The following is a 14,695-nucleotide window of genomic DNA, read 5'->3' on the forward strand; positions in this document are numbered from 1 at the left end:
TAAATTGAAATGGCACAGAACCAAATTAATGCCATTTTGTTCTGACCTGATTCCATTTTATGGTTGCTTAACTAGATTTTTTTTTTAGTCTCCTGACATCTGGATCTCTGTTGACAGTACCATAGGACCTTTCTGCATCCCTGACTATGGCCATGATATATAACAAAGATGACTCTGAAATGTGTCATCAAAAAAATTTTCTCATGTAATCAAAATATCTGTCTCAACAGAGTCTTTCTGACCTATATGTGCTGAATTGTCCCTGAGATTTTTGCTTTATGAACTCTATATACTTCCAACATTCAGGGGCTGGGAGTTCTTTGTGATGTTAGTCTGCCATAGTCATTAAAGGACTTTTCTCCCCTTTCTATTTGGCTCAATATGTGTGGTGGTTTGTAATTCCCATGCACTGTGTAACAGAATCACCCATAACAAGAAGAAATAGCTAGAGAAGTGTTGTTAATCATGGCCAGTACCCATTGTTTCTACCTGTGCTCCCTTATTCCTCCAGAGGAGAACCTAATTAAACTGCTCTTTTCAACATAGACTTAGACATAGGACTATGTTTCACTCATCTTAGCAGAAGTGACTGGAATGAGCCCACAGTCACGTGGACAGAAGAACTTGGGTTGCAAAAATTGAGTATGAACAATTGAGGAAATAAACATAACATTTATGGGTTTTGATATTTTCAAAGTAATACTTTACCAGTGGTGATGCTCCTATTCAGAGTTATTACTTCAGTTTAGTTATTACCTAACACAGAATAATGTGAGCCCATTTTCCCTGCAAAATGTAAAGTATTGGTATTAAAAGTATGGTATTAAAAGCATTTTAGATGCATTGTAAAATGTCTAATTTAATTTGTTCTTACTTCTATATTACTTGGTATCAGTTAGAATTTTAACCCAGAGATTTAAAAATACATTGAAGATGGGATATAGATTTTTGTTACAATAAAACCAATATTACCAATTAAAATTATAAATACGAAGGTGTGATGAGAGACATAGATAGGAGATTTACAGAGAGTTTGGGGATATAAACTCTTGAGAATACAACAAAGGTCACCTCAGATACGTATATCCTATTATCAACTAAGGGCATCTTTGTTTTCCCTAGTTTTTCTCCTTGTTTCTGTTACATGAACAAATAATAGTTAAGAGTTGACTCTTAAGTCAAATTTATTGAGAGAGAGTGTTATGGTTTGGATGTGAGGTGTCCCCCTAAAACACATGAATGAGACAATACAAGAAAGTTTAGAAGTGAAACTATTTTGTTATGAGAGCCTTAACCTAATCAGTAAAAATAATAATAATAATAGGGATTAATTGGATGGTAAATGTAGGTAGGAAGGGTGTGGCTGGAGGAGGTGCAATCCTGGGGACATGGTTATGAAGTAAATAGTTTGCTCTTGTTAGTGGACCTCACTCTCTGCTTCCTGGTGCTTTGCTCCCATCTGCTTTCCTCTGGCACACACTTCTTCCATGATGTTCTGCCTCCCCTAGCCTAGAGTAATAGAGGCCACCTTCTATGGATTGAGACCTCCAAGGCTGTGAGCCCCCAAATAATCTTTTCCTACTCTAAAGTTGTTCTCATCAGTTCTTTTGATCACAGGAGAAAAAAATCTGATTAAGACAGAAATGAACAAGTAAAGACTGCATTTTTTTCAGCAATTATTGACAATGTTGAAGATAAGAGACAGGTATATTATACTATTTTATTTATTTTGTTTGGGTTTAAAAATCTGTATTAAAATTCTTGTATAAAAAATGAAGTTTATCTAACATTTAGCTCTTAGGATTTTGTTTACCTTTGGGGACGAGGAAAGGAGAAAGCAATTTTCAGTGGGGTATAAGAGAAGCTGGTCTGTTTTTGTTTAAAAAAGTGTTTTCACTGTGTAATCATGCAGAGACCTTTATGTATACACAGCCTGTGCATACATTTGTGCACGCACGTTATCTATGAATAAAAATTTAATTATTAGGAGCTGGGGATGTAGCTCATTGTTGCAGTGATTGCCCAGTGTATGTGATGCCCTGGGTTCAATCTCCAATACCACCTAAATATTTACTATTAAAACCACATCTATATATCTAGCTTAATTCCATCATCATTAATTATAACTTAAAAATGTGTTTGTTTGAATATATATCTCTACACACATACAAGTTCGTAATATCTCAAATAACATAACTTTAAAAAGTTATTATATAACCTCCAGCAGCAGAAGTTTCATACATTAAAAAACCTTTATTGTGTCTGCACTATAGATCTCTAATGCAACCAATTCATTAGCAGAGTCAAACCTCACAGTCAGACTGTGATATCAGATCACTTTCATCTTCTGCTGCTATTATGACCTACAACATGAATGATCTTTAACGGTCCTGATTTTCTCTAGTAGTCAGTTCTTTAATTAGAAACATGGAAAAATATTACCTGATTTATGGAATTTTAAATTGGTTTATAGAATAAATTAATGGATTGTGTCTCCTATTAGAATTCCTTTTTTTCATAAGAAAGAAATAAGAAAAGTGAGTGAAAGGATGAGAACATGAAAGATACTAAATTCTCTTTAATATCATGATCCTAAAAAAATAATATCATGATACTGGGTTAGACAATTTCCAACACTCTAACACTGACAGTTAAGAGGTATAATATTAAGCTTTTTTCTCTCTTACTACAGGATGTTCCATGATCTCAGAGATTCCAACAGTTCTCAGTTCCAGGTCTCTGAGTTCGTTCTGATGGGATTCCCAGGCATCCACAGCTGGCAGCACTGGCTCTCACTTCCCCTAGCTCTGCTCTACCTCTTAGCCCTTGGGGCCAACATCCTGATCCTGACCATCCTCTTCCAAGAGGCAAGTCTGCATCAGCCCATGTACCATTTCCTGGGCATCCTGGCTGTGGTGGACAAGGGCCTGGCATCATGCCTGAGATTTTGGCTTGTGGTTCAGTTCTAAGGCCATCAGCCTCCCTGAGTGCTTTGCTCAGATGTATGCCATCCATTGTTTTGTGGCCATGAAGTCAGGCATCTTTGTCTGCATGGCTATAGATAGGTGTGTAGCCATTTGCCGACCTCTGAGATATCCATCAATAGTTACTGACTCTTTTGCGATCAAAGCAACCATGTTCATGGCAGTTAGAAACTGTCTAAGTCCAATTTCAGTGCCCATCTTAGGTGCTCAGAAAAATTACTGTCTTCATAATCAAATTGAGCACTGTTTTTGTACTAATCTTGGAGTCACTAGCCTCTCATATGATGACAGGAAAATCAACAGTATCAATCAGATATTTCTGGCTTGGTTGATTATGGGAAGTGATCTGGGTTTGATTATTGTATCATATGTTTTGATTCTTCAGTCTGTACTGAAGCTCAACTCCAAAGAAGCTGCATCCAAGGCCTTAAATACCTGTACTTCCCACCTCATCTTAATTCTTTTCTTCTACACTATCATTGTTGTTATTTCCATCACTCATACTGGAGGAATGGAACTTCCCCTCATCCCAGTACAACTCAATGTGCTACACAATGTTATCCCCCCTGCTCTCAATCCCATGGTGTATGCTCTCAAGAACAAGGAGCTCAGGCAGGGCTTATGCAAGTTGCTTAGCCTGAGCATCAAGAGCAACTAACATGGAGAAGACATGCTTTTTATTTTCTCCACATAGTTGTCCATTACAGTGTTCAGTGAGTGCAAATATGAAAAGTCAATAATAGGAATACAGTAGCATATTTTCAGTTTTCATATGGAAGCTGTGACAGCAACTAAAGCTTCTGAACAAGACACATGGAGCTAATATTTGAGATCTCTGTATTACCTGCAAAAGACAAGTATAACATAATGATGCTATTTGTTTCAAGAAATCCAAGGGGAAGATGTGAAGAATTTTCAATTTATTATCTTGTGTATTTTCCATGACCAGAATGTTCAAACAATGTTGAGTAAATATGGTTAGAGCAAATATCTGACAATATCTACTATTAAAATTGAGTGTATAGTACTTTTATTTTGATGTAATTATTGATAAAATAAGAACTATTTTAATTAATATTTATTGATGCAATATAATTACATGTAGTGAGATTCATTGTAACATAATAGTACACACATGCTGAGAGCCATAGCTGAGTCCAATGACGCATGGCATTTTTTGCCAGAACGGAGTGGTTGAGAGGTGATGCCAGCAAGCCATTGAGATGATAATGGTTATGTTAAGCTGTGTATATTAGACCCCTGCTGTCCGCCTTGGCCTGCTACTTTGGAGTTCTTGCTACTTTGGAGTTCTTGCTACTTCGGAGTTCTTGCTACTTTGGAGTTCTTGCATGGATCCTGGAGAGTTCCCATTGGTTGGGGAAGTGCTGGAGGCGGGATTTCCGGTTGGTGTGTGGTGTGTCCCGGGAGAAGGCCGCGTGTGTGGCATTTGGGAGATTTCCCGGGGAGCATGTGTGGAGTGTGCTGTGGAGTTCAGAAATAAAGTTTGTTCCTGCTTCAGTGGCTCGTGATTTGTGCCCAGCCAGACTGGCACACACATATAACAAAATTAGTCACTTTCACTCCCCAGTCCTTCCCCTTTTCGTCTCCTCTACTGCCACTGAATTCCCTTTCTTAGCTCTATGTCTTCCTTCTGATTTCATGAGAACCCTAATTTTTCACCCGTGTTTTTCTAACCTTGAAGATATGAGAAAATATACAATGCTTGACCATCCTAGTCTGTTTTATTTCACTTAACATAATGCTTTCAATTTCCATTCATTTTCCGGCAAATTCCAAAATTTTATTCTTCTTTAAGGCTGAATAAAACTCCATTGTGTGCATATATGTATGTGTGTGTTGTGTTATGTTGTGTACATACACACATATATGTATGTGTGTGTTGTCTTATTACATTTTCTTTATGCATTCATCTATTGACAGACACATAGATTGGTAAAATAAATTGGTTATTCTGAATTGCACTGATATAAAACATATATAGACCCTGGAGTTGTGTCTCAGTTATGGCACACTTGCCTTGTATGAGTGAGGCACTAGGTTCGATCCTCAGCATGACATTAAAATAAATAAATAAAATTTGTATTGTATCCATATACATCTAAAAAATGAGTGTGAACTATATGTCACTATAGTATGCTGACTTTAATTCTTTTGGATAATTACTGAGGAGCAATATTGCAGTGTCATATGGTGATTCTGTTTCTAGTCTTTTAAAAATGTTTTATTATTGCATTATATTTGCACATTATAATGGTGTTAATTTTGATATAATCACACATGCATAGACTGTAATTTGCTCCATTTCAGTTCCCAGTATTTTCTCTTTCCTTTCTCTCCTTCATTCTCACATTCCCTTTCATCTACTCTATTGGTCTTCCTTCTATTTATTTGTTTTTAAATTGATGATTTATAGACATAAACAAAAATAGAATTCCATATGATATATTTACTTACATGCTTAGAATAATTTGGTCAATTACATTCCTTTTCTCATTGCTGCTCTCTTTTCCCTGAATACCTATCTACTCCACAGATCTTCCTTTTATTTTCATGAGATTCCCTGTACTACATACATACTTTTCTCCTTATTTTACTCTAGCTTCTGCATATTAAAGAAAACATTTGACCCTCTGATCCTGGCTTATTTCACTTAGCATGGTGTTCCATTATTTGCCAGCAAATGCTATAATTTCATTCTTCTTTATGACTGAGTAAAACTCCATTGTGCATACATACATACCATATTTTCTTTATCTATTCATCTACTGAAGGGCACTGAGGACTGGTTTCATACCTTGGCTTTGTGTATTGTGCAGCTATAAATATTGATGTTCTCATAATAGTGCAGTGTGCTAAATTGAGTTCTTTAGGATAAATACCAAGGAATAGGGTTACTGAATTACGTAGTGGTTCCATTCCTAGTTTTTTGAAGAATATGGTAGGAATTAATTCAACGGTTTATCATTTGTCTTATTATGTGTCATGTCTTTATTTGAGCAACAAAGGACTTGAATATGCATTTCTCTAAGAAGGTTTGCAAATCACTAACAAATAAATGAAAATATGCTTGATATTGTTATTCATTAGGCAAATTCTATTTAAAACCACAATAATATATCCTTACACCTACTAAAATGGCTATAAATAAAACCAGAAAGAAATCAGCAAATGTTGATATATTGCTGTTGAGATATACAATTGTACCATAGCTGTGAAAAATATAGACCATCACACAATAATTGTAATGATGATAGGTTCCAACATTTAACTCTGGTGTATAAATCCATCATCACTGAGATCATATGTCAGAACAAAAACTTATATATGAATGTTTTTAGTAGCACTATTACTCAAAAAGTGGAAAGACACTATAAGTATATTTAAGTTCCTGAATGGATAAGCAAAATTCAATATAATTATCTATACAAAACAATTATTCCATCAAAATATAACTGTGAGGTAAGATATCAGTTTCACACTATACTCACTATTTTGCTATTTGTTATGTATCGTATCACATCATCTTGTAAATCTTGATATACACAATAAAAAGTTATCTTTGAAATGTTCTATTCAATTAAGCAGTTAAGGGCTTCCTACATATTACAAAAACAAATCCAAACTTTAATGCAGTAATAATTCAAAATAATTAAAAAATAAATGAACCAAATGAAAAAAATGAGAAAGTACCGATACATGTTACACATACACTTGTTTTATGTATACTACATGTATAGTTTCTTCCAAATTTTTAATTGTTGTATTAGAGTTATACATAGTAATGGGATTTGTTGTTATGTACATGCACACAATATAACAAGATATTTGGCCAATATCACTCCTTAGCACTTCCCCCATTCCTTCCCTACCTTTCACACATGGTCCTTTTCCTTTACTGATCTCCCTTTGATTTTTATGAGATCTCCAACCCCCCCACATTTCTTTTCCTTTTTCCTCTCTACCTTTCACATAAGAGAGAAAACATACAAATCTTCCCCTTTTGAAATTGTCTTATTTCATTTAACACAATTGTTTCTAGTTCCATCGATTTCCCTGGAAATGACACAATTTCATTTTTCTTTATGGCTGAATAAAACTCTACTGTGTATATATACCACATCTTCTTTATTGATTCATCTTTTGATGGACATTTGGCTAGTTCTATAGTTTGTGTTGTTATAAACATGGGTATGAGTGTGCCACTATAGTATGATGACTTTAATTCCTTTGGATAAATACTGAGGAGTGGTATACATGAGTCATATGGTAGTTTCATGCCTAGTCTTTGAGAAACCTCTACACTGATTTCCATCATGGTTGTCCTAGTCACCATCCCATCAACATGTAAAAGTGTTCATTTTTTAGACACTTCCTCTCAGTATTTATTAGTAGTAGTATTATTGAAGACTGCCATTCTGACTGGTGTGAGATTAAATCTCAGTGTAGTTTTGATTTGCATCTTATTAATTGCTAATGAGTTAAATATTTTTCATATATTTATTAACCTTTCATATTTCTTTTTAAAAGTCTCCGTTTACTTAATTTCCACATTTATTAATTGGGTTATTTGCTTTTTATGGGGTTTTGTTTGTTTGTTTGTTTACTTCTTCATCTATTCTTAATATTAATCCTCTGTCAGAGAGTGGCTCGTTGTCAGAGAGTGGCTTGTAATGGTTTTCTTCCATTCTGTAATTTGTTTCTTAATATTCCTAAAGTTCTCTTTTGCTGTGAAGAAGACTTTAATTTTGTTTAAATGTTTTTATTTTTTCATTTTAATTATACATTACAGTAGAGTATATTTTGACATATTTATACAAACATGGTTTGTTTTACCCTATCCAATTACTCAACTTTTGACTATTTCCTGAGCTTTAGGGCTTCTATTAAGAAAGTCATTGTCTGTGCCTATATATTGGTTTTTTGACCCTACATTTTCTTCTAGGAGTTCCATAGTTTGTGGTCTAATTCCTAGGTCTTTGATCCACTTTGAATTGATTTGTGTACAGGATGAAATATAAAGATCTAGTTTCATTCCTCTATATGTGGATAACAAGTTTTCTCAGCAACATTTGTTTAAAAAATGTGTCTTTTCTTCAAAGTATGTTTTACGTACATTTGTCAGGTTTTATTAAAAAAAAGTGTACCTGTACTTTTTCTGAGTTTCTCTGATGTCATAATATACATCTTCAACCTCATTGGGAAATAATTTTTTTTTTAAAACCAGAGTCCATGCTATCTAATGTTTTTTTTTCCTAGTTACATTCTGCTTTGGTGAGTACTAAGCACTGTAAATTCATGAAACCAAAAATGAATAAGAAACATATAAATGCATATGTGTGAGTGATTAAAATGTTCTATACAATAAATGATTTCCTCTTGTCTCCAAAAGGCCTTTAGGAGAAACAAATCTGAGATAATAGGAAAATTATGAATTTTCATTCAAATTATCTTGTGTTCATTATCATTCCCCTCCATCTACACATGACCACCCTCAAGAACATGTACTGACATAGGCATAAGAAATTATTCATGTATTAATGCGGTATCATATCATGCAGGCGGTAAAGATGAAAAGCAACCTCTTTTTCCCTCCTTCCATATGAATTATCTTGATTCTGCATCAGCATCTGTGTCCTAAAGCTGTTAAATATTCCTTTGGGTTTTTTGTTTAAAGGCTTAGTTCAATCCTACAGCTATCGAGGGAATTAGATATTTAGAGCTATACATGTTTGTATGTTGCAGAATTCTGATTATTTAAAACACCAAACCCAGATTGCTTGGACCAGATTGTGTCCTGCTTACTCTATCAACACACCGAAATGGTAATAAAGGGCATGAAAAGGCAGACAAAGTAGTGTCATAAATCTTTTAGTTTTTATTTTTAATAGCATATCACAGAGATATTTTGTTTTGTTTATGTGAACACTGTTTGATTATACACTAATTGGTTATAATGTTCTCAGAAATGCAGATTTGATATCCATCACCAAGTTTAAGGCATTAATGTTGTAGAAGATGGCTTTATCTTGGGAAATATTTACTTCCCAAATTCTCATGTTGCAATTAAAGGTGACTTTTCATGATGATTGTGAATATTTATTCTTTCATGACCAAAGAAAAATCTCCAGGAGTGCTAGAAAACAGGTTAAATTACACCATGATGAGTAGAAATAGCTGGAGAGGAGTTTTGTCAATTTCAGAACACTGTCACTTCTTACTTGCACTCAAAAGTAGAATGTAATTTACTTGCTTCATAGCAAGTCTCTCTAGAGAACAATTATGACTTTCTTTCATCCTCTTTTGATGGCAAAACTGACTTGGATAAACCCAGTACCAAGAGATTTGACCACAGGTTGTACAGATTGAGGATGTTAAAGTGTGGACACACACTTATTTTCTATGAGTTCAGGAGTGAAGACAAGATTACAGATGCTTTGAAAGTTGTATATTCTATGGTGATAATTGTGTTTATTGTTATTACTTCAATGGACCTACTTGATCACATCATGACATATGTCTATTTTTCTTACAGAAAAGTGAAATCAAACAGTATTGAAAACACCTTAAATTTGTGCTGAAAAAGTCTAATTTAATTGTAGTTATTGCCACATTTCATGGTATTGATTTGGATCTTTAACTCAACAATGATTTTATTCTATTTTATTGCTAAGTAAAATTCCATTGTTTATATATGCCACATTTTTTAATCCATTCATCTATTGAAGGGCATCTAGGTTGGTTCCACCTATTATGAATTGTACTGCTATAAACATTGATATGGCTATTTCCCTGTAGAATGTTGATTTTAAGTCCTTTGGATATAAACTGAGGAGTGGGATAGCTGGGTCAAATGGTTGTTCCATTCCCAATTTTCCAAGGAATCTTCATACTAATTTCTATATTGGCTGCACCAATTTGCAGTCCCACCAGTAATGTATGATTCTAATGACTTGCTGAGTTGGGGTCAGAGAAAGATGGTAGGAATTCTTAAAGCCAAAATCTGGTTCAGTTCTATGTCTCAGCACCTTTATTATCCCACAGTGAATTCTTTATGGTGATTTGGCTTCTTTTCTGCATAAGACATGATGTAGCAGACCTTTATTTTCACCCCTCCCAGTTCAGCAATCCTATACTCCATTTTTTTTTTCTGAAATTCTGAGTAAGGATAGGGGAAAATATATTTTATCCTTGAGGAAATAAAGGAAGAACATGATAGAAGAGCCATGGTATTTTCGTTGGGAGGGTTCCAACATATATAAGGTGAGAAAATATGCTTTTTCACTCCTTGTTCCAGGGATGTTCAACTGTCGAGTTTATTTATATATTTTGGATTTTTTTAGTTGTAAATGGATGCATACTTTTAATTCATTGTTTATGTGGTGCTAGGGTACAAACCCAGTGCCCCACACATGCAAGGCAAGCACTTTACCACTGAGCCCCAACCCTAGCCTGAGCTGTTGAGCTTCTTAAATCTCATGTGATATCCTTCTTTCAGAAATCTACTCTCTGATGATAATAACTTTTCTTTCCCTTGGGCCCTTTCTTTTCAGGAGAAATAATGTGGAAGACATATATACCAATGAGGACATTATTCGGTGATGTATTCCACCATGTCCTAAGCTATGCACATATGCACTTACTGGACAGCCCTATGAGATTTTGACCAAATTTATGCATGTCTTTGTGTTCTGCTCTTACTGGACTTCGTGTGTAGATTGTATTACCTTTAATCATGACGTATTACCTTTAATCAAACTATTCTTCCACTGGGCTATTTAAGAGTACTCATTTTTATTCAACTCCTGTTTATATCAAGCAGAATTTCCTCTCCTTGTAGGGATGTATGGGCACTATAAGCAGTAATTAAATTAAGGAGTCTTTCTGCTAATAAACACCTGTCTGTCTTCCATGGTCCACACATTGTCCATTGCATCTATGATTATTAGGACATTGATATTTAATTTAATTAATAGCTAATAGCCTCTTTTTATGGCTCTGGATGTTAGGAAACAAGGTTATAATATTTAAAATGATATTTAGAAATCCTTTTAGCTGCTCAGTCATGAGGATGATTGATTATTCTTTTTTATGTTTTTTTTAGAGAGAGTGAGAGAGGGAGAGAGAGAGAGAGAGAGAGAGAGAGAGAGAGAGAGAGAGAAAGAGAGAGAGAATTTTTTTAATATTTATTTTTTAGTTCTCGGTGGACACGACATCTTTGTCGGTATGTGGTGCTGAGGATCGAACCCGGGCCGCACGCATGCCAGGCGAGCGCGCTACCGCTTGAGCCACATCCTCAGCCCCTGATTGATTATTCTTATAAGAAGTATGTATTAGTATGTAGGCAAAATGAAGGAAATCAGTGTTACACTTGGACTTCTAGAAAGAAGCTAATGTTTCCAGAGATTACTGATATAGTATAGTGCAAAATATGGGACAAAGGACCAATAACAGAGGAAAATCATAACTTGAATAAATGAAAAATATGGTTACCAATCTTTTGAAGGACAGATTAAAGGAAACAATCCTCATAAAAGTGATGCAAGGTGCAATTTGAAGGGACCTTGCACTTGTGCCCAAAAAGACACTAAGAGTGGTTGGTTCTGAGAAGGCAAGCAACATCCAAAATGGGGATTGCCAAGGAGGATCTATAGATCCTATACAACACAAGGAGAGTGCTGAAAATGAAAGCATGTATGTAGTCACGTGGCTTGGACTCCTTAGTTATGTAAGAAGCCCACCTGTAAAGAATACCCTGACATTTTCATAGCTTAGTGCCGCAGTCTGGCTGGGCACAGAATCACGAGCCACTCACACCTTGCAGATTCAAACAGCAATTCTTTATTCCCGCACTCACACCGGCCCTCTACAAACACGTTCTGGGGAAATTCACGTTCTGCCCCAAAATTCACGTACTCCACCAAGCTTGAATCCCAAATACTTTCTGAATCCCATGAGAACTCAATGGGAACTCAAGGATCAGGCGTGCCTGAGGCAGCAGGATACGCCCTATTCCCAGCAGGAATAACCTTAAACCTGGAACTGCCCTAAACCCAGATTGTCCTAAACCGGGAACACCCTAAACCCGGATCCGCCCTGGTCCTTGAGCAAGGTCACCTTACTCAAGCATACATGCAATGTCACAGCGAATGTCCAAGGCAAGTCCATTTCCACGAGTCCTTCCTCTAAGCAACATGGGGTACACTGGCAAGGAAATTTCGATGTGTCATTCCTACTTGGCAATGGCTCTCAGCAGCTTAGCAACATAATTTCGTGAATCACTAAGTTCATTAATATTGTCACAGAATATAATTAGTACTATAAAATGTAGGGACTATAGGGGATATTTAAGTTACTCCTTTAGAACCTTATAATTTTATAACTATTTGTTTCAGGTTGTCTGTAGTGCAATTAAAAAGAATTCTGTCTAACTTAAACAAACTGCACCACACACAGGATCATTGTAACTTGCATGCATGTAGTAAAATTATAAATATTAAATTTATTTATGCTAAGTATTGTCTGCATTTTCTTCATCTTTTTCAAAACAATCATACTTCATTATGGTTCACATTCTAGAATCTGAATTCACTCTTAATTATCGCTCTTCTTTTTTTATTCATTCTTTAGTTAAAAATCCCCTTGCTTTTTTTTTTAATAGTGATCTGACCTCCACCCCCTATTACAAACTAAAACTATCAGTGAGCAGCACTCTTTACATATTACTCTTCCAGACAACTAAAATTTGGCACTCATAAATTTAATACTTTTGGTAAGGTTGCTATAGGATTACATAGAATTTAAACTTCCAGATATTTTTTTGGGGGGTGGTGGGGTATGAGGATTGAACCCAAGGATGCTTAACCTCAGCCCTTATTATTTTTTTATTTTGAGATAGGGTCTCACCAAGTTTTTAGAGCCTCACTAAGTTGCTGAGGCTGGTCTTAAACTTGCAACTCTCCTGCTCATCCTTCCAAGTCACTCAGATTACAGGGGTGCACCACCATATCTGGCTGAGCTACCAGATTCTTTCACTTTCTTAAAGCTGATCTCCATTCACAAAGTATCTGAATTAGGTTAAGGTGAAAATTTAGCTGAGAAAATGATTGATGGGATATTGATGAGTTTCTTTATTGATTCTGGATCTAATGACACATGAACAGTATGGGAATGAAAATATGAATAGGGACATGAAAGGCACTACTAAAGAGACAGAAAAATTATAGATTATACTTTTATACTTCTTAATTCCTGCCTTACTTCTGGATCAGTTAAATATTGAGGCAGATGAAGTGATTTCACAATTCAGTGTCTATAACCATCCCTGAACATATTCATATCCTTCCAAACTTCAAACTCACCTTGCCAATAATATATTACTTTTTAAGGTATAAAGATTTCTGTCCTTTTGTTCTTTACATTACTTATCTCTATATCAATGCACTGACTTTTTTTAATATCTACAAAATAGTGCACAATTCCAATAGATCTAATCATCCACTTATAGTTAGTCAATCTGAATTGAGCTCTAAAATATCAATAATTATTTTTCATGTAACATTTGTTTCAAAAGTCATTACCTTTCATAAGGCCAATAGCTATTATCTCATATTTAACTTACAAATGAAAGCAAGAGGATTTTTAGGTGAAGAATTAATAAAAACAAGAAGAGTGATAATTAAGAGTGAATTCAGATTCTAGAATCTGAACCACAATGAAGTATGATTGTTTTTAAAATGACAAAGAATAAAAAGAAAATACTTTGCATAAATAAAACACTTCAAGTTTTGAAAGAAATAAAATTGTCAGAATTTGAATTGTGGCTTAGAAAGAATTATAAGTTAGATTATCTCCTGGCAAAATTGCTGTAATTCCACACATTGATGTCAGCCTCTGTAAGTCATGTTCTCAAAAAGATTGATAGTGCCCTGAAATAAACACAGTCCACAACTGGAGCTGGAGGAGACCCTCAGATCCCCTTTTGCCTTTGTTAAACCAAACTCATCCCCCAATGTACCCATCCTCCACTGTCAACACACTATACGCCCTGTCCCCTTTGCCACCACAACCTATCTATAGGAGGTACCACAAAAGGATAAAACTTGGATCTGAACAAAATAATGTGTTAGGTTTGGACATCCATTTTCCCCTCAAATGGTTTCAGAATTAATCTCACCATATCTTACATCCTTATTTCCTGTTGCCATTTGAAGAAAATCTAGGATTGCAGTTAGGTTTATCATCAATATTCTTTCCTTTTTTAAAAAAAAAATTGGGGCATTATAGTTATATACACAATAGTGGTATTTATTATGGCATATTTTTTCATGGACATAATATTATTTGCTTAATCTTATTCCCCGGTTTATCATCAATGGTCTTATCACTTAGTTATGGATTCTCATTACCCATGCCTTCCAAATTCTTTACATTGTGCACTTCAGTTTCCTTTTGGGCTACTGCTACAACTCCTCATTGGTCTTTCTGCTTATCTTTCTCCTACAAACTGCCATATTATCTTTAATGTATATAAATACAAATAATAGGACATCATAACCTTCAGTGGCTTCCTGTTATAATGGAATGAAATCAGACCATGGTGCATGAGGCCCTCTGATATATTCTGTCATGAATGCTGTGATGCTTGTGATGTGCAAGGAAGCAACTGGCTTCTGCTCACCCCTTCAGTTTCA

The 14,695-nt window shown here is 35.1% G+C and overlaps 1 pseudogene across 1 annotated transcript; it reads left to right on the plus strand.

Annotated features, from left to right (window-relative positions):
- Positions 1-2,693: 2,693 nt before the first annotated feature.
- On the plus strand, positions 2,694-3,642 carry LOC308634698 (olfactory receptor 56B2-like; annotated as a pseudogene). The gene has a single exon. The product of its transcript is annotated as an olfactory receptor 56B2-like (transcript).
- Positions 3,643-14,695: the final 11,053 nt, after the last annotated feature.

This window comes from Spermophilus citellus (genome assembly GCF_964194105.1).
Source record: "Spermophilus citellus genome assembly, chromosome: 2".
Taxonomy (NCBI): domain Eukaryota; kingdom Metazoa; phylum Chordata; class Mammalia; order Rodentia; family Sciuridae; genus Spermophilus; species Spermophilus citellus.